A 17,986-nucleotide genomic window follows, 5' to 3' on the forward strand; every position below is an offset into this window, starting at 1 on the left:
GGGGACTTCCAAGGCGCCCCTGTGGCTTCAGAGCACAGTTCTTCTTCATCGTGCCTTCCGTGGGAAGCCCCGCTCCAGGTCGCTTTGCTGTTGTCAGCCTTTGCCAGTGCTGTTGGGAACGATCCTTGGCTCCAAAAGGATGGAAGAGGGGTACGCCTCTTTTCCGTCTCCTGCCATGGGAGGTGCACAGCTGACGCCCCATTTTTCTGCATCTTGGCCGGGCATGCGGTGAGCCCCATCCTCCCAGAGCCTGTGGAGGATGGCTCTCCCTCCACCCGGCTCTTCCTCCCTTGGCACGTGCATCGCCGGTGTAAGTTGCTGGTTCAATCAAAGTAGGCAGAGGGAAGGAGAGGGCAAAGGCTAGGGCAGACAAATAACTAAGGCGACGTTCAATTTTGCCCACCTGGCTCTCAGCAGCACCCACCACAATATGGTGCTTCATGTGCCTTTGTTTTGGGTGATATTGTTAGACAGTTTCTGCCTTCGGTGCTAGCTTTTGAGATTACAGGAAGAGATAACCCCACAATAGAGTCGCTGTTTGCATAGTAGTTAGTGCTCATTGGTTGCATTTCCCACCCGCTTTCTCTGCCTACGTAGCAACTGCAGGCAAGCATTTCAGGTTGCTGCCTGCCCTCCCACACAAATACCCGTTTTCCTTTCCAGCCCTTCTGGGTGGCTTGGGGCAGGTGAACAAGCAGGGTGCAAAGGCAGCGGGGGTGCGAGTAGAGATGTGCACGGCATGGGCACTGCTGATAACCGGAGGGGAACAGCTCTGAAACCAAACTGTCTTGCAGGCATCCTAAAACAAAACTGCATTTCTATGCTTACCACTCCCTGTCTGAACCCCGGTGAAATGGGGACAGGCGGTAAGGCCAGTGCACTAGGACATCCAGTCCTTGAAGTGCCTCAAAATGTCATGCCTTCCGGGACAGTTGGGGACCACTGCTGTTAGCAGCTGGAGTCAGACAAACACCTCTTCCTCAGTTACAGGTAGTGTGAGCTTTCCTGTGAAGAACCGGAACGAAATAAAGGGGTGCTCGTTTGCCAAAGTGCCCTGGTCTCCAGCTTTTCTTCCACAAAACATGCGTGTACCTCACCGGCTTCCATAATGGGCTCTTCCCAAAGCCTGCTTCAGTCCCTTCCCCATTTGGCTGCGTGCCCCAGAGCCCACTGCGTTTGCTGGCAGCTTCACTGAAGGGCCTGGGATGTCCTGCTAGGCAGAAGCTCACTGAGGTCCCTGCCCTGCAAAGGAGCTCTGTGCCAGAGGAAGGGGGCTTACCCTGCTCTGTTCTTACTCCTGACCTGTCAGCTCACACTGATGGTGTGTCCCATTCTTTAGTGACTCTCCCCGCCCTGAGCACTATGCAGATGGCAAACCTGGAAGAGCAAGAGCTGTCTGTAGGCTTGGGATACTACTGTGATGCACCTGTTCATATTCCTGCTGGGGATGGTGTCCTGATTTCTGCTCTTGTCTGAGAAGGGAGTACTCTTGAGGTATGGATTTACGCCAGCATCACTGTTTTATTCCATTTCTACTTTTGTAGAATCAAAATGGTTAGAGTTGGAAGAGATCTTCAAGATCATCTACTTTGAACCTCCCTTCCAAGGGCAGGGACCATGGAAGGACTAAGAATAACTAGACTAGGACTAACTAGACCAGGTTGCTCAAGCCCCATCCAACCTTACCTTGAACACCTCCAGGAATGGGGCATCCACTTCTCTGGGAAACCTGTTCCAGAGTCTCACCACCCTTACAGTAAAGAATTTCTTCCTAATATCTCATCGAAATCTACCCTCTTTCAGTCAAAAACATTACATCTTATCCTATCACTACACTACCTGATGAAGAGTCCTTCCCATCTTTCCTGTAGGCCCCCTTTAGATACTGGTAGGCTGCTATAAGGTCTCCCCAGAGTCTTCTCTTCCTCAGGCTAAACAATGCCAACTTTCTCAACCTGTCTTCATAGGAGAGGTGTTCCAGACCTCTGATCATCTTTGTGGCCTACCTCTGGACTTGCTCCATCCAGCCAATTCCATACCCACCAAGTCGTCCATCTGTCAAATCCATGTCTCTCCAATTTAGAGACAAGGATGTCATGTGGGAAAGCGTCAAGTGTTTTGTACAAGTCCAAGTAGATGACATCAGTTGCTCTTCCCCTATCCACTAATGCTGTAACACCATCGTAGATGCACAACAAATGTGCCAGGCATGATTTGCCCTTAGTGAAGCCATGTTGGCTGTCACAATCACCTCCTTATTTTCCACATGTCTTATAGCATAGTTTCCAGAAGGATCTGATCCATGATCTTGGCGGGCACAGATGTGACACTCACTGGCCTGTAGCTCCACGGGTCTTCCTTTTTTCCCTTTTTAAACATGGGCGTTATGTTTCCCTTTTTCCAGTCAGCGGGAACTTCACCAGACTGCCACCACTTCTCAAATATTATGGATAGTGGCTTAGCAACCTCATCCACCTGTTCCCTCAGGACTCACAGGTGTATCTCATCAGGTCTCAAGGACTTGTGCACCTTCAGATGCCTTAGATGGTCTTGAAGCCAGTCTTCTCCTACAGTGGCCGGTTCCTCATTCTCCCAGGCCCTGCCTTTGCCTTCTGTGACTTGGGCAGTGTGGCTAGAGCACTTGCCGGTGAAGACCGAGGCAAAAAAGTCATTGAGTAGCTCAGCCTTGTCCGTATCCTGGGTAACCAGGTCTCCCTTTTCCTTCTTGAGAAGGCCCACATTTTCCCTAGTCTTCCTTCTGTCGCTGACATACCTATAGAAGCTTTTCTTGGTCACTGGCCAGATTTAAAGCTATCTGGGCTTTAGCTTTGCTAATCTGATCTCTGGCTGCTCGGACAATTTCTGCCAGGCTAGCTGTCCTTGCTTCTACCCTCTGTAGGCTTCCTTTTTCGGTTTGGGTTTGTCCAGGAGCTCCTTGTGCATCCATGCAGGCCTCCTGGTGGTTTTTGCCTGACTCTTCCTTTTTATTGGGATGCATTGCCCCTGAGCTTGGAGGAGGTGATCCTTGGATATTAGCCAGCTTTCTTGGGCCCCTCTTCCCTTCAGGGCTTTATCCCAAGGTACTCTACCAAGCAGATCCCTCAAGAGGCCAAAGTCTGCTCTCCTGAAGTCCAGGGTAGTGAGCTTGCTGTGCGCCCTCCTCTTCCCCCTAAGGATCTTGAACTCCACCATCTCATGGTCACTGCAGCCAAGCCTGCACTTGAGCTTCACATTTCCCACCAGCCCCTCCTTGTTGGTGAGAACAAGGTCCAGCATGGTGCCTCTCCTTGGTGGCTCTTCTATCGCTTGGAGAAGGACGTTATCATTGATGCATGCCAGGAAGCTCCTGGATTGCTCATGCCCTGCTGTGTTGTCCCTCCAACAGATATTGGGGTGGCTGAAGTCCCCCATGAGGACCAGGGCTTGTGAATGTGAGGTTGCTGCTATCTGTCTATAGAGGGCCTCCTCCACTCGGTCTTCCTGGCTGGGTGGTGTGTAGCAGACCCCCACTGTAACATCACCTGTCCATGTCCTCCCTTTAATCTTGACCCATAAGCTCTCGGTAGGCTCCTCATCCAGTCCTAGACAGAGCTCTATGCACTCCAGCTAGTCCTTGGCACAGAGGGTGACACCCCCTCCTTGTATCCCCCTGCCTGTCCTTCCTGAAGAGCCTGTATCTTTCCATTCCCAAAAACCTCTGAAAACCTAATTTCCTGGACATTTTACAGCTGTTAAACACACCACCTGAGGGAGCTCTGTCTCTGGGAATGGCTGTACAGTCTACAGGTTCTACAACACAAGGGCAATTGCAAGGCCCATGTACTGCAGGCACACTAGTCACTAGTAGCCAAAACTTCAATTTTAGTTGGCATCAGAGTCATTTCAGTAGCCAGGGCCAGTGTGAGCGAATGGCAGAATGAGGATGTGGTTCCTTTGCAGGGGAAATGCCTGTATTTCAAACCCAAAATGCAACCAGCCAAACTTCCAACACCTTTTTGCTGAGCTTACGGTTTCTATAGACTCTATTAGATTCTATTTTTCTTTTAGCCATCTAAAAAAAAAAAAGACAACCTTAGACAAAAGTTAACCACTGCAAAAGAGGAACCAAGTAATGTGATTTTTTTTTTTAAAAAGCACTGACAGGAAGGAAACATGTCTGCACAGCAAGTGACTTTTAGGACCCTTTAGGCCCTGTAGTGGAAATTAAATACTGGTTGGTGGAGTTGTTGGGAATCCCAGGTCTCCAAAGGAAGGTCTGTTTAATAAGGAAAAAGGGATGGAAATAAATGTTGTCCCCACCCTCTCTCTTTATCAGATATCTCACATTGCCTGGAAATTCAGGCTGCGCATGGGCTGCCTAGTCTCACACTGCTGAGGACAGCAAATATGTCGCTGGCTACTGCTGCTAAAGTACACTCTCTTACTGGACTCTTACCAAACTCATTCTTGTATGTCCCACCCCACTTCCTCGGTATCCCTGTGGTACCACAGGGATGGCTTCCCTGGGGTATGTTCTAGGGAAAAGAGGCTGGATATGTACGTCTCTGAATATCAAATATTACCTGCAGTAGTCCTCTCTGTTGCTGTTGGGAACATCACATCAGGAAAATTGGATCAGCTTTAGGAAACAGGCCACATTGCAGCTCTGAAGAGCCACAGACGGTGCCAGGGTTAGAGGTGATGCTGACAAGTGAGGAGAGGCATTTCAAGATTACAACTGTAGAAGAAGTAGCTGTGAATCTCCTTTCTCACAAAGCATCTGTGCTAGAGAAGAACATCTGTGACAGAGCACCTGAGGTAAATGCAGGTGTGATGTCTCATCTAGAGATGAAAAACTGCACCATTACCAGTAGGTACCGCAGCAGCTGTCTCAACCGACTCAACATACGCACACACACATTCAGCAGTGAGAACTGTTGGTCTTCTCCCTCTCCTGAAGTTTTGAAGGACACATGATTCTGAAGCCCTAATAAGAAATCGTACAGAAGAATGGTTTACAGGCCTAGATTGATCACAGGGGAAGAAAAAGCTCTTCTTCTCCAAGGTATAAAAAGAAGATGCTGCATCCTTTTGAAAAGAAAAATGCTGTGAAAAGGTGGGGTGAAAGACATGATACAGATGATACTTCTCTGTGGAGCAGGTGCACTGCAGGCACTGACCTTCTGCGGGCTGAGCCCAGGGACAGGCACAGCTACCTGGGCCTGAGACACTTGGCTCATCTCTTATGTGGAACCTGGCTGCTCTGCACCTTCTCCCAGCTGGAAGTGCCATGCAGGTGTCTGAAAAGCAAGTGGATGGTCTCACAGGGCAGTCGCATCCTGGAAGCAGAAACTTGTCTGCAAATGGTGTCGCTCCCAGACAGGAACCCAGTCTCTGGATCTCTGCCATAGGTTTCTTGGCAGCTTTGGCCACCACCACTTCAAGGTCAGCCTTTAGTCAGGTACAAACCAGAGTAGGACAGGATGGATGCCCTACCTAAAACATGCCACTGAAGAGGTTCTCTGGAGATATTTCTGTGCATGAAGGATGGGAATTTTTTGCTATGTCTGTTTTACACCTGGAGCTGGCCCTTTCCAGTGGTCTTGGGCTAAAGTCTCTACCTTGGGTGGTGAACAGAATGGCTGGAGGAGGAAACACAAACACAGACCTGTGCTCAAGGGGCAGCTAGCCCATTGCTGCTCAGGAAACTGGTGGCTGCCTGGTGTCACTGGAGGAGAAGGGGAATTTGCGGGCTGGCCGTACAACGGTGACAACAGTTTAGGGATGCTTCATTTAAGTGCGGCACCTGTTAGCCAGCTTCTGGCACACACCTCTAGGCAGGGAAGGCAGTTTACAGCACAGAACTACCTGGCAGCTCCTGTACAAAGCCCTGTCCTGCAGGATCTGGCCCAAATGCTTTGTTCAGCTGTGCCATGGGCTGTCTCCAGCAGCAAGAAGAGGAGGCAGCGGGTGCCCTGCCTGCAGCGGTCTGGTCTGCTTGGTGCTGGTGTGAGCGCGGGGTTCACAAACACATGTTGGTGCTGTCATCTAGTGGGACAACATGAGCACAGCCCAGCCATGGCTCTCTGTTCTTCCTCCCATGCCTTTTACTCCGCCGTTGTGCTAATTTACATCCTGACTAACAGGCCTGGGAGTATTTGGGGGGCATAAGGCTTCCCTAGAATAGGCAGTGGAAAAGCTGTTATTGTTATATGATTCATATATAGTCTTTATCAGGCTTGTGTATCATATGCAGGACTTAAAGGGATCTCATACAAACTCATGAAGTCAGCTGGTGCTCAGGTACTCCCCCCAGTAGAGTGTACTTTGTGCCTGTAAAAGAGATTAACCCAATGCACAAATAGAATAATGGTTTATTGGCCATCTAACTTAGATCTTGTTTTGCACCCAAGGAGGTCTGAATGGTCAAGGCTAGAGAATTCTCTTAAATGCTTGATTTCTGTTATTTGTATTCAAAACACAGCATTAGTTGCTACATTCCTGTTTGTGATCTCCACTACAATCAGGTTCAAGTTTTGGTTCCTCTTGCAGCTGCTCAGACATGTTCTGCCACTTACACAACACGTGGCAAACCTCCCTGTCGGCTGCCCCGAATTTTTCCAGAGGGTACACTGAGATGACTTGTCTTCTGGAAGACAAAAAACAATGTCAGAGACTCAGGATTTGGGATGTGTTCAAGGCTGAGTGGCAATGGAAGGGCAGAGGTGGGAGTAGGGCCTTGCAGCTCATCTTACATCCTTCCCGGCCTCTAATAGTTTTGTCCCATAAGTGCCTCCTCATTCCTCACACAGCAGAGGGAGTGCTGGAAAATCTGATGCTGCTAATTCTGGCAAAGGAACAGGAACGCAAACCGCAGCCCTGGCAGGGGGCAACAGGGAACCGAAAGCAGTCTCCCAAATGAGAAGCATTGGCATGTTTTTGTTTTTAAAGATGCAGGGATTTCTTAACAGCATTTTAAATAGAACCGTAGAACAGCCCAGGTTGGAAGGGACCTTGGAGATCATCTGGTCCAACCTTTTGTGGGAAAGGGAGCCTAGGTGAGATCATCTGATACCCTGTCCAGTTGCGTCTTGAAAACCTCCAGCGATGAGGGCTCCACCATGTCCCTGGGGAGGTTGTGCCAATGGTCGTTTGTTCTCACTCTGAGAAATTTATTTATGTCAGGATGAAACCTCTCCCAATGCAGTTTGTACCCACTGCCCCTTGTTCTCTCCTTGTGCTTTAGGTTGAAATCCTTCATCTTTCTATCTCTGAAACAATTTTGTTCATGTGTGACGGAGGGTAATCTCGACTGGTGTCCCGAAGGAAATACAGTTATGAAGGTACGTGTCTCTGTTTGTCCCCATTCATGCTGTCCTTCTCTACCCTTCATTCCTACCCTTCTCCTAGTCTTTTTCAGGAAGCACATTAATCTGCAGGTTACATCTGCTTAAGTACAGTAAAGGTTTCTAAAAGACTCCTAGCTTAATTTCTCTTACTCTCTTCTGCCATTTAAGGCACTCCTTGCCCCCCTGGTTAACTATTCCAGCTCACGGTGTCAGCTATGGGGCTGCAGAAGCTCAGTGGTGCAGCCTGATGGAAGAAAAAAAAAAAGGGGGGAAAAAAAAAAAAGCCACAAACACATTTGCTCGTAGAAGAACGGTTTTGCTGAAAGCTGCCAAAACGCGACTGTGCTGTACCAAAGAGAGCAGCCGGGACGGACCCACAAACATCATGTCGAGGCCCTGAAGGCACCACAACCCCTTCCTCCCACTTCCCAGCCTCCCCCCACCCTGCCCGCGGCCCACCACACCATTTCGCCCCCCTCCTGCCCCCAGGGAGGTGCCCGATGCCCGGGGCCGGGGCTGCCCCGGTGCCCCCGGCCCTGCCGCCCCTCTGCCCCGCCGCCCCGGGGCAGCCCGGCCGGAGCGGGAGCGACCGCTGCTCTGGCCTGATCCGAGGAAAAACCCCAGCAAAGCCAGAAGAGGGCACCTGCAAACAACTGCACAGTCCACGGCTGTGTCTACTGTTGGGTTCTTCCCTCTCCTTTCTCTTTTTTTCTTTTTTTTTTTTTTTCTGACTTTTTTTCTCCTCCCTCCCCTCCCTTTTCCTTTCCACAAACCCTGAGAGCCGTTTTCATCTTCTTGGGAATTTGCTGGTTTGTGGCATGAAAGGAGAGCACAAAGCCCCTCTCGGTGTGCGAGCAGCAGCAGGCTGCGCTTCCCCTGCCTGCATCCAGCCACCACTCCCCTCCCCTGTTGCCCCCCATTCTCTCCCCTGCTCCACACACATGCCCCTGCCCGCGCCCGGCAATCCACTCATCTACAAAACACACGGGCACATGCAAGTGTATTGTAACCACAGAGCAATTCAGGGGCAGAAACCAGATCTGACTTCTTTTTCCTGAAAAGCTCCTGGAAACATGCAGGTTTCAGTAAAACAGCACCTGTCATCAAACTACGGAGGGGCTCGGGGGAAAGAAAAAACCACGCCACCTCAGCAAGCAAGAATGTCAAGCCGAAAGCGGTGCCGGGCTTGACTGTCTTTTTGAGATGTCAGTACATGGCTGGGCCTCTTTGTGCTAATGCTGGTGGAATGTTGCTCCTTGAAAAGGCTGGTTTTCCGAAGGCTGAAAACATTGAGCCCAAGATCTTGCACATCAAACTTCAAATCAAAGGTGTTGGGCCACAGAGCCCAGCTACGCTGAGGGGCGGCCGGCTGCAACACCAATACCACCCAGATTATAAAGCTCCTGGGGTTTTGTTCGGAGTGAATTTTAACGCTGACAGTCACAGCGCAGCATCCCTGCCATGCTTCCCCGCTGGAAGCGTGAGCATCCTGTGGTCTCTCCCTCTCTCCCTCTCCCATCTGCAGAGATGCACCCCCTCAGCCCCCAAACACGTGCTGTTTCCTCCTCGCTTCTCATGGGTGCTTGCAGATTCAAGCATGAAATCTCTACCAACAAATGCTTTTTACACGCTTTGCTGTGTGGCTTTGCTGTATACACTTATGCCCTAATTGCATCACTTCCCTGCAACTGCCTTCCTCAGGTGAGCGCCCCGCTCTCTTAGTCAACGCATGCACACAATAAACATTTCATGCTCTGTAGCTGTGCCCACATATAACTCACACTTACGCATACATCTCCACTTTTTAAGCACAGAGACGTCGACTGCTCTGTAATAGATTCATACGACAGACCGTGTACATACAGGCACCTTTTCCACATAGTCCATACCACTTTAAGTATAAATATACTCATTGGCTTTGCACAGACACACATGCACACTCTTACTTTCTTTTTCCCAGAGCAAACAAGCCTGTCAGGCTGTCTCTGCTCCTCTGGTCTTTCTTACCCCCCTCGTTTCTGACTCTGTTTTCCCTCGTGCTCGCCTCTCCTGCTTGTTCAGGCTGTCAGCCAAGCTGCAAGGTGCTGCAGATGAGCCACTTGAAATCATGCTTGGCCAAGGCCTTTTCCTGGGGCAACACGTGGCTTGTTAAAATGGGCTCCCTGTGTGCTCTCTCAGTGAATCCCCCCTAGCCCATTTTAAGGGTAACATACACAAAATGCAGCATTCTGAGGAAACATTTTCCCCCAAGTGGGACACTCCGTGTTGTAGGGAGAAGGGACTGGGCTCCTCCTCCGGGAGGTGCCGTATCTCTGCCATCGCTGTGGCAATAGCAAAACCCCTGACAAATGCTCTTGCAAACAGCCTGCTATGCCAGGACAGGCCGGGTGGCTGCATCCAGCATGCCTAGGCTCGCTTGCACGCCTTGGCCCTGGGCAATGTGCTGTTGCTCCATTAATTTGACATATAGGTTGCTCATACGCCGGAGCTGAGGGAGCAGTGGAAAGCCAGGGTGCAACGAGTGGCGGTGGTTGTGAGTGATGTGGGTGCTTGGGTGGCCAGGAGGGGTTTTGGGGCAGCTTGCTGGCATCAGCAAAGGCTTGCGGCTCTTGGGAGGGCACAGCTTGTGGCAGGGAGTCCCTGTTGCTGGAATGGGAGCAGGCAGCTAGGCTGTGCTGTGCTGCAGCATCAGGGAAGGGGAGGTGATGAGTGTCTCCCCTCACCCCCATGCTGAGTGCTTAGCACTGCTCTCTGGCCGTTCCTGGGGAGGTTTCTTGCACCTCGTTGCTGCCTGCTTTGTCCAGGGCTCTCAAGGAACAGCCTTGCTAGGGCTTTTGCAAGGCTTAGAGTGGGGTGCCCCTGCCCAGGCTGCCAGCCTTTGCAGAAGGGCAGGGCATGAAACTTGGGGAAAAGGATTTAGCCCCAAACAGATTTCAGGTGCTTTCCCAGCTGCCTTCTGCATTTAAATAACAGCTTCCTGCTGCTCTGAGTGAATCTCCTCAGGCTGAGAGGTTGGGGCTGTAAGGAAGTGTGGGGATGACACTAAGAAGTGTTGGCTCTCCAGGATTTGCCTGGTGCAAAAACAGCTTCTGGCTTTGCACACCAGGGCACTGGTGGTGCTCTGTCCCAGGGCTAAGGCCATGTGCAGCAAATGGAGCTGTGCCGAGCAGTCTCTGTCCCTCTTCCCTGTCTGCATGGACTCCAAATGCATCCACGTGTTGTGGGAGGCTCTGCTGAGGTGGGATGAATGCATGCCAGCTCACCTGAAAGGGATGTGGTATGGCGTGATGTGATGTGGTGTGGGAGGGAGCCCTGTGTTTGAAGATGCTTCTTTGACTCCACTGGGGAAGGCACAGCCAGCTTCTGCGGTGCTCCTGAGGGTGGTAGCGTCTTGAGCTAAGCAGCATTTTTGCCATGAGGGTGACACTAGTGGCAGACCCTTGGATAAAATACATTCAAAGGCATCTCACTGAGAAGCTGGCTTCCACTGGCTTGTCCCTGCAGTGCTCTGCCAGCAGCCCCCTTGATACTGAACCTATTTTCCATCCCTACTGGCCTTGGTCTGCTGGGCCTTTCACTGGGGTTAGAGCGCTAATTTGGTCACATGCTCTTAACTTTTTTTCCCTTTCTTATTTATTCTTTTCTGTTCAGAATAGAGACACAAGGCAGGAAGCAATGTCCAGCAGATGTACTGCCTGTCCTGCATGGTCTCCTCAGGACAGCCTGCCTCCTCAGAGCAGTGACACTGGTGCTACTTCCACTTGCTTTCCTCTCTTCATCCCTTCATCTCAACCTTGTGGTGAGTCACAACAGTTATGTTTAACAGAGCCACGTTTTGTATAAGTTATTTTATTTTTTCAGCGAGGTCTGTCATCTGCTCAGTCAGGGGATGGCAGCTGGTGCTGCCACGGTGGGGAGTATCTCCAGCTCTTTTTTCTCCGCCGCTCCTTTTGCCTCTTGCTCAGGGTTCCCAGTCAAACCAAAGACAGGAGCCAAATGTATCTGGTGTACAGTAGAGCAATGGCTCCAGCTCCCCAGCCCCAGCATCTCACTGACCTGGAGACCTCTGGGCATAAACAAAGTGCAGTGTTAGTGGAAAATTGGTGCAGCCCCCGGAAGGTCCTTAGGAGACATGTGAGCCCGGATGGAGCCAGCTGTTCTGCGTGGGAAGGCGAGAGGTTAGCCCAGATGACGTGGAGGAGAAAGACGTGCCAGAGCTGGAGCACATTATTTGTCTTGTGGCTGAGAAGATGAGTGGCTTGGGCTGGATGTGGGTGAATGGTGCTCGGCCACACTTTGAGGAGTGACCTCCAAGGCAAACTGAAAGGGCCATAGATGTCAGCTCTTGTAAAAAGGGTGTTGGAAACCCCACAGCCCCGGGAGGCTGATAGTGCAGCGTATTTCTGTTTGTAACCATTAACTGGGTCTTTGCACAGGCTTACTGTCGCCTGCAGTTTTATCTTCACAGTGAAAGGCACAAACCCAGTAAGCAGGCAGCTGCACGTGCTGTCTGACGCACAGCTCCTCCCTTTTTGCTTCTGGACTGACACTGTGTGATAGATAAGCATCCAGACTATCCAAGGAGAGAAAATCTCTTCTGTACAACCCCTTGCATCCTGAGGAGGTGATTCAGGTTGAAAAGGTCGTTTCAAACATAATCTATGTCCTGGGGTCTGGGCTGGATGTGACTATGGGTACTGCGAAATGCATGTGTTAAGCAGCGTGATTTGTTGGTGCTAATGGGGAAGCCACAGCTTTTTAGCCTCCTGATGAAATCTGGTCAGGCTCGGCATGTGCGTGTTGGGAGTAATCTGGACTCACACACTGGAAGCCCTCCCTCATACCACTGCCACAGCTTGGAGACTCAAAGCAGAGGGTGAGGCAGCTTCTTCTTTGTGAAGTGAGTTGAAATGGTCCAATTTTCCCTCAGAAGTTTCTGGATGACCAGCCGTGTTAATGCAGCTGCAGCTGTGTCTCCACAGGGATGTTGTTTTTTCAAGCTGGAACTGAGAACCATTCCCTCAAAGATGCACTGAGGATAAAAGTGATTATGCTGGAAAGAGAAGTGTTGTCACTTGAGCAGTGCTTTGGCTCAGACCTCTTCCCTCAAAATTGGCGAATTGTAGGATCAAAGCTTAATTTAGGCTGGATGAGACCCCCTTGGAGGCCATCTAGTGCAAGACCAAATGAACTCCCAAGTAAAGCAGGCAGCTTGTGAAGCATTGTTGAGCTGCTGAGTTGAGAAACTTTGGAAATAAATCTTGGCTTATTTGGATTCATTTGGACTTTTGTGGTAATGTAAGAGGGGTCAGAGGTTTGGCTTGGCTGTGGACTGCATCCATATTCTTGTATGCCTATGTCAGCTTCTAGAAGGACGGTGGTGCTGGTCTGAGCACGATCCCTCACTTCATCATGGATAACACGGCTGCCTTAGCCATTCCCTGCTGTACCTGGCTGGGACAGCATGCTTTGTGCCTGTCATTGTGGTTGTGCTCTCCTTGCTTCAGCTTGGTAAATAATTGCCTCTTTCCCCCTCTGAAGTGACTATATCGCAGTGCAGTGAAGGAAGCACAAGGGGTGCATCACATGCTGCTTTGACCCCCCAATGAAAGGATGGTAGGAACCTGGTGTGTGGGGCAGGCATGCATGGACCCAGAAGCAGAGCAGCTGGGAGGAGGCCAGACCTTTGATGTCCCGCAGCTTCACACAAGTGGTGGTTTTGTCTTGCTGCGGCTGCTCCTTTCAGATGGTGTTCTACGCGCTTCTTCTCCCACTCTTCTGCAGCTAGGGGAAGAAAGGAAGGAGCTTAGAAACCTGCCTCTTTAAAAAGCAGATGTTCCTGCTAACTAGAAGCAGTCGTGCCCTGTCATGCCCTTGGTAGGAGGTGTATCTTGTTGCGGAGAAAGTTAACATGTCCAGCATTTCTGCTCTCTGTGTCTCTGAGCACGTGCTCTTGGGGGCCCAAACTCCTCCCCAGACCTCCCAGGTTTGTTGAGTTTGCAACTGTGCTTCCTGCTACTGGTTGGTCTGGATGTATGAAGAGAACAAATGCTGGATGTTATTTAGCACTTCAGTCAGGTCATGCTGCAGCCAGGAAGCGCCGTGGTTGGTAATGGAGAACATATGGGATCTCACGCAAACACCCTCACTTGCTCCATCCGTGTTTCCCTGCCTGTAAAATGGAAATAATAATTCAGTACCTCAAAGAAGAGTTGTGGGTCTTGCTTAACAAATTGAGATTTGTGAAATGCTCGCAGATCCCCATCCAGAAGGGTGTTGTGTTTTTAATTGCAGGAGCATTGCTGGGCTGTCTCCTTCCTTTGCACCCGATGGAAAGGAGATACTGGGTGGCCTGTTTGAGGGACAGGCCATGGTGCACAAGGTGCTCAGCATGCTCAGTGGCCCCTGACCACATGAGAACCTCTGGGGGTCCTGCTATACCAGATGGGGACATAGCGGAGTGACCTGCCGGTGTCCATCTGCATGATGGCCACCCCATAGCCCTTGTGGCAACAGTACCCAAAGTGAGATCAGTCCCACTTGGGGATTGTTGTATGGTTTCTCTGGCCCTGTTGTCCCTGTAGCCATCTGGATCTGTTTCTCAGTGTTTGCATGGGAAACTGCAGCCACCCTTGCACACATGTGCTCTACATCAACTGCTGATTCCAAGAGCAGTGCATTGAAAAAAGTCCCCACAGATAAGAATATTTCCCCAGATAGTAACATAAAGTAAAAGTCAAGGGACTATTTATTTTTTTCTCCTCCAACTCCTTCTTTTTTTAAAGTAAGGCTTTTTATTTTGCCTTCAAGAAAAGCAGTACTTACCTTTATCTTGGAGCTGTTTTTAAAAAATAATTTTCCTTTTCCATACTGACCTTTCCTAAGCAGACGAAAGGAACAGCCTTTAGAGAAGAGGCTGGGTAAGATAGAAACCCCTCCTCTTCCTCCTTCTCCAAGGCACTGTGTCCTTGCTCCCTCCATCCCGTGCTCTTGGTAGTGGTTTCTGGGGGAGGAGAGCATTGGCTCTGTTCTGTTTCCTGATTGACAGGCTCTGACACACACACACACATGTTGGTTGACTTTTTCTTGGTCTATTTTCTCCTGCTGAACCCAACACACTGATGTGACAAGCTTGAGGCTCAAGACCTTTCAAGAGCAAAAGTCTGGGCTCCCATAACACAGGAGTTGCTCTCCAGTCTTCTGTGTCAGGGGTTATAAGAAGTCCTCTTGGTGCCACCTGAGAAGCCGGGTGGCTGAGCTGCACTGTGAGCAGTGGTGTTTGCATTTGGTCGGGCAATGGTGTATCCATCTCCCAACATTTCAGGGTGGCCTGAAAACCTGAAAGTGTGAGGATGCTGCACAAAGAAATTGTCCCCGAGACCCTGGCTGCCACTACTAAGCCAGGGAAACCAAATGGCTGGGAGAGCTCCTGGGGACAATAGTGCCAAAGAGGGTCCCTGGCAGCCCTCCCTGAGAGGCAGGGATGGGACTGGCACTGTTGCCAAGCCAGGGACTCATCCTGGCAATCCTGCGTGGTACCTGGTGAAAATCTCTCAAAGATGAGATGCACTGAGCCAACCAACTCGCCAGTAAATGAAGTGGCATTTTTCCAGAGAAATTTTCGGTCAGCAGAAACTGTGTGGCTGCATCTGATATGGACTCTGTAAATGGCCATTAGCCTGTTGCGGATGAGAGCAATATAATTGAATTTAAAGAAAAGGCTTAGGAGAGAATAAACTTTTTCTTTTGCATAGTTTCCCAGAAACTCTTCTTTTTTTTTTCTTTTTTTTTTTTTCTCCCAGTAGATAGCTGAAAATGTCAATAGGTTGCAGTTAATACGTGGAGACAAAAATAAGAACCAAGGGAGGGCAAATGAGAAGGAAAACTAGGGATGTCCATCTTCACTAGAGCTGGGCGTATGTAGCAATAAACGTTCACAAAATGTGCTTGTGAATAAAACATGCAGACTGTCTTCCTTAGCGATTGTGACCCATTTTATTCCCAAACACTCTGTTCGAAAAAAAATTTTCTACCCACAAAGATGTTCACAAAAGCGAGCTATCTTTTAGAGTAATGTGAATAAATATAATTGAATGCTCAGGCTGGCGTTATTCTCAAAGCCATTTTGAAGAGCCCTATCAGTTGCATAATGGGCTCGTGGAACAATTCAGCGTGATTGCAAATAACTGGCGACAAGGAGAGGATGTTTCTCCCGCCTATGAAGCACGGCGCCTAGCTAGAAGCGATATAGGATGACTTACATGACCAATGGCATAATGTAAAGGGTGAGCGAGGAGTAGGATGTTTTCAGCAAAAGGGTCCCAACCAAGCCATACGTTAAAATGCCTTCACGCGAGCTGCTTGTCACAGCCATCTGGAAAGCAATCCCGTCTGTAAGTAGACAGGCTGCTGGCTGATAATTTGGGAACAGATAACGGGGCTGCGTTTGTCGGAGGATTTATCTGCAGTGAGCAATTTGATCAGCTTTAATCGTATGTGACAGCAATGTGAAGTGTAAAGTTGTGGTCAATCAGTTTGAATTAATCCCTCCATCAACGTCACTGAACCAAAGATCAGGGCAAGTTGGTGTTATTTTCTTGCTTAGCCCACGGCCAAGAGGAACGGCTCTCCCTGCCCCCAGGTGTCCCCACCTTCCCTGCACTGGCCCACATTCCACTTCGGGAGCCTTCCCGGCCCATGGTATCAAAGGCGGAGATGGAAATGAGCTATCGGTTCACAGGGAGTCCATTCACCTCTGGCTGTTGCAAAGTCCTCTCCGGTGGGTTTTTCATTTCTTTCCGTGCGTAGCAGCGAGTTGTGTTTCGTACGCCCAAAAACGCCTGGGCTTTCCCGGCGTCTCCCGGATGGCTATTACACATTAAACTATAATTGCACCGTCAGGGAGTTTTCCTTTCTGATGCTCTGCCAACATGTTCCCTTTAAAAAAATTATATCTATCGAGGTTAGCAGCTTGGGCAGGAAATAATCCAGACAAATGCAGGCTGCCCCATCTTCGGGCCAATTAATCTGAAACAGATATCCAGTAGAGAGGGTGGTAGCGGAAATGCTGAATGAGATCTGTGGGGAGCAGACGGCAATTTAGCCGGGCTGTAAACTTGCAACTCAGGCTCTGGTAGCAGCGCTCAGCGGTTACGGGCTACGGAGAGGGCAGGGGAGGACTCTGCTGCGGTGGGCCAGGGACAGTGCATCTGCGGGAAGCACCTACAACACCGTGGGCTCCAAGCGTCCCAGGGCCAGCTCCGTATTGCCAAACGGCTAGTCATTTCCAGAGGAAAAGGCCAGCAAAACCGCTAGGCTAGCACAGCCTTCTGGTGGAAGCGACCTGTTGGTAAAGTACAGGAGAGAAGCCTGCGTTGCTCGGACCCCTGCCTTGGAAAGGAGTTTGTGCAGCGCAGCACAGGGTAAGGGGCTTCCCTGCACAGGGGCTGGATCTTGGTAATGCAGAGAGCACCCATGGAAAATTGAGAACAACACTTTTTGGGCAGAAGCACTTGTAGAGAGCTGGGCAGCTGCCTGGATGGGGCAGTGTGGATTGCAGCAGAGCCCATGGGTAGGGAAGTTGTGAGCACCTTGTTCTTCCACACTGGAAACTCAGCAGAGCCTGCTGCCACTGGCAATTCCTGGCAACCCCTTGGCAGGACGATAAATTAAGAAAACACTAACTAACTTAAAACATGGCAAAGAAAAGAGGAAAAGCCATATATTTCATTTTCTTTATTCCATCTATGAGGATCTGAGACTTTGGCTTGGAAAGGAATGAAAAATTGTTCTGAATGCTTCATTTTGACAATACTTAAAGGAAACCTTTTGGCTGCTTGAAGAGTTGGTTGGTCACTCTTTTTTTGTTTTTTAGATGAACAGCTATGCAGGCTGTGATAAGCCCATGAAGGTTTTGATGCCATCAGATCTGAATCTATGTTGGAAAAAGCATTACCAGTTGTATTCAGGTGCAGCGTCAGCCGTTTACCAGTAGAAAAGGAGGAGCCATGGGATGGGGGCATGACTTTCTCCAAGGAGTGCCATGAGGTCTGTGATAAGATTAGGAGTAATCTGATGAACATTAAACAATGGGGGAGGAATGTGTCTAGGCAAAGTTTGATAGTGAGGTCTAATAGTAAGAAGGAGATTACCCTGAAATAATAAATGCCTTTGCACTATAAATCGATCTGGAGGGGGAGGGGAGGGTGGGAAGGGGTTTCACCCATTCTCTCTCTCTTTTGTTTGATTTGTAGTTATAATGCAAATAATACAATATCTATAAACCCTTTCTCAGAAGTTCTTCTTCCATTCCTGACCCCACCTCAGAAAAACCCTCAAAGCAACAGAAAACCTTAGACAAAAACGTTCACGGATGGGTAGCATGCAATATTTTTTATATAGATTTTAGTCCTGCTAGTTATGCTATTTAAGAATGAAATGGATGCAGCAGGGAGGTCAGGAAGAGCTGTTGTTAATAGCCACTCTCTTTCAAGACACATATAAAAAACCCCAAGCACATTCCCTTTATGGAAAATATAGCTGAAACGATAGGAGCTGCTATCCAAATTGCAAGCGGTGTAAAAGGTGGGTCAGATATTTGAGCTATGGGAAGAGAGGTGTGACCAGAGAAGGGAGTAACTGAGTGTAAGCACAGGAGG

The sequence above is a fragment of the Numenius arquata genome, chromosome 1, assembly GCF_964106895.1.
Source record: "Numenius arquata chromosome 1, bNumArq3.hap1.1, whole genome shotgun sequence".
Lineage (NCBI taxonomy): Eukaryota > Metazoa > Chordata > Aves > Charadriiformes > Scolopacidae > Numenius > Numenius arquata.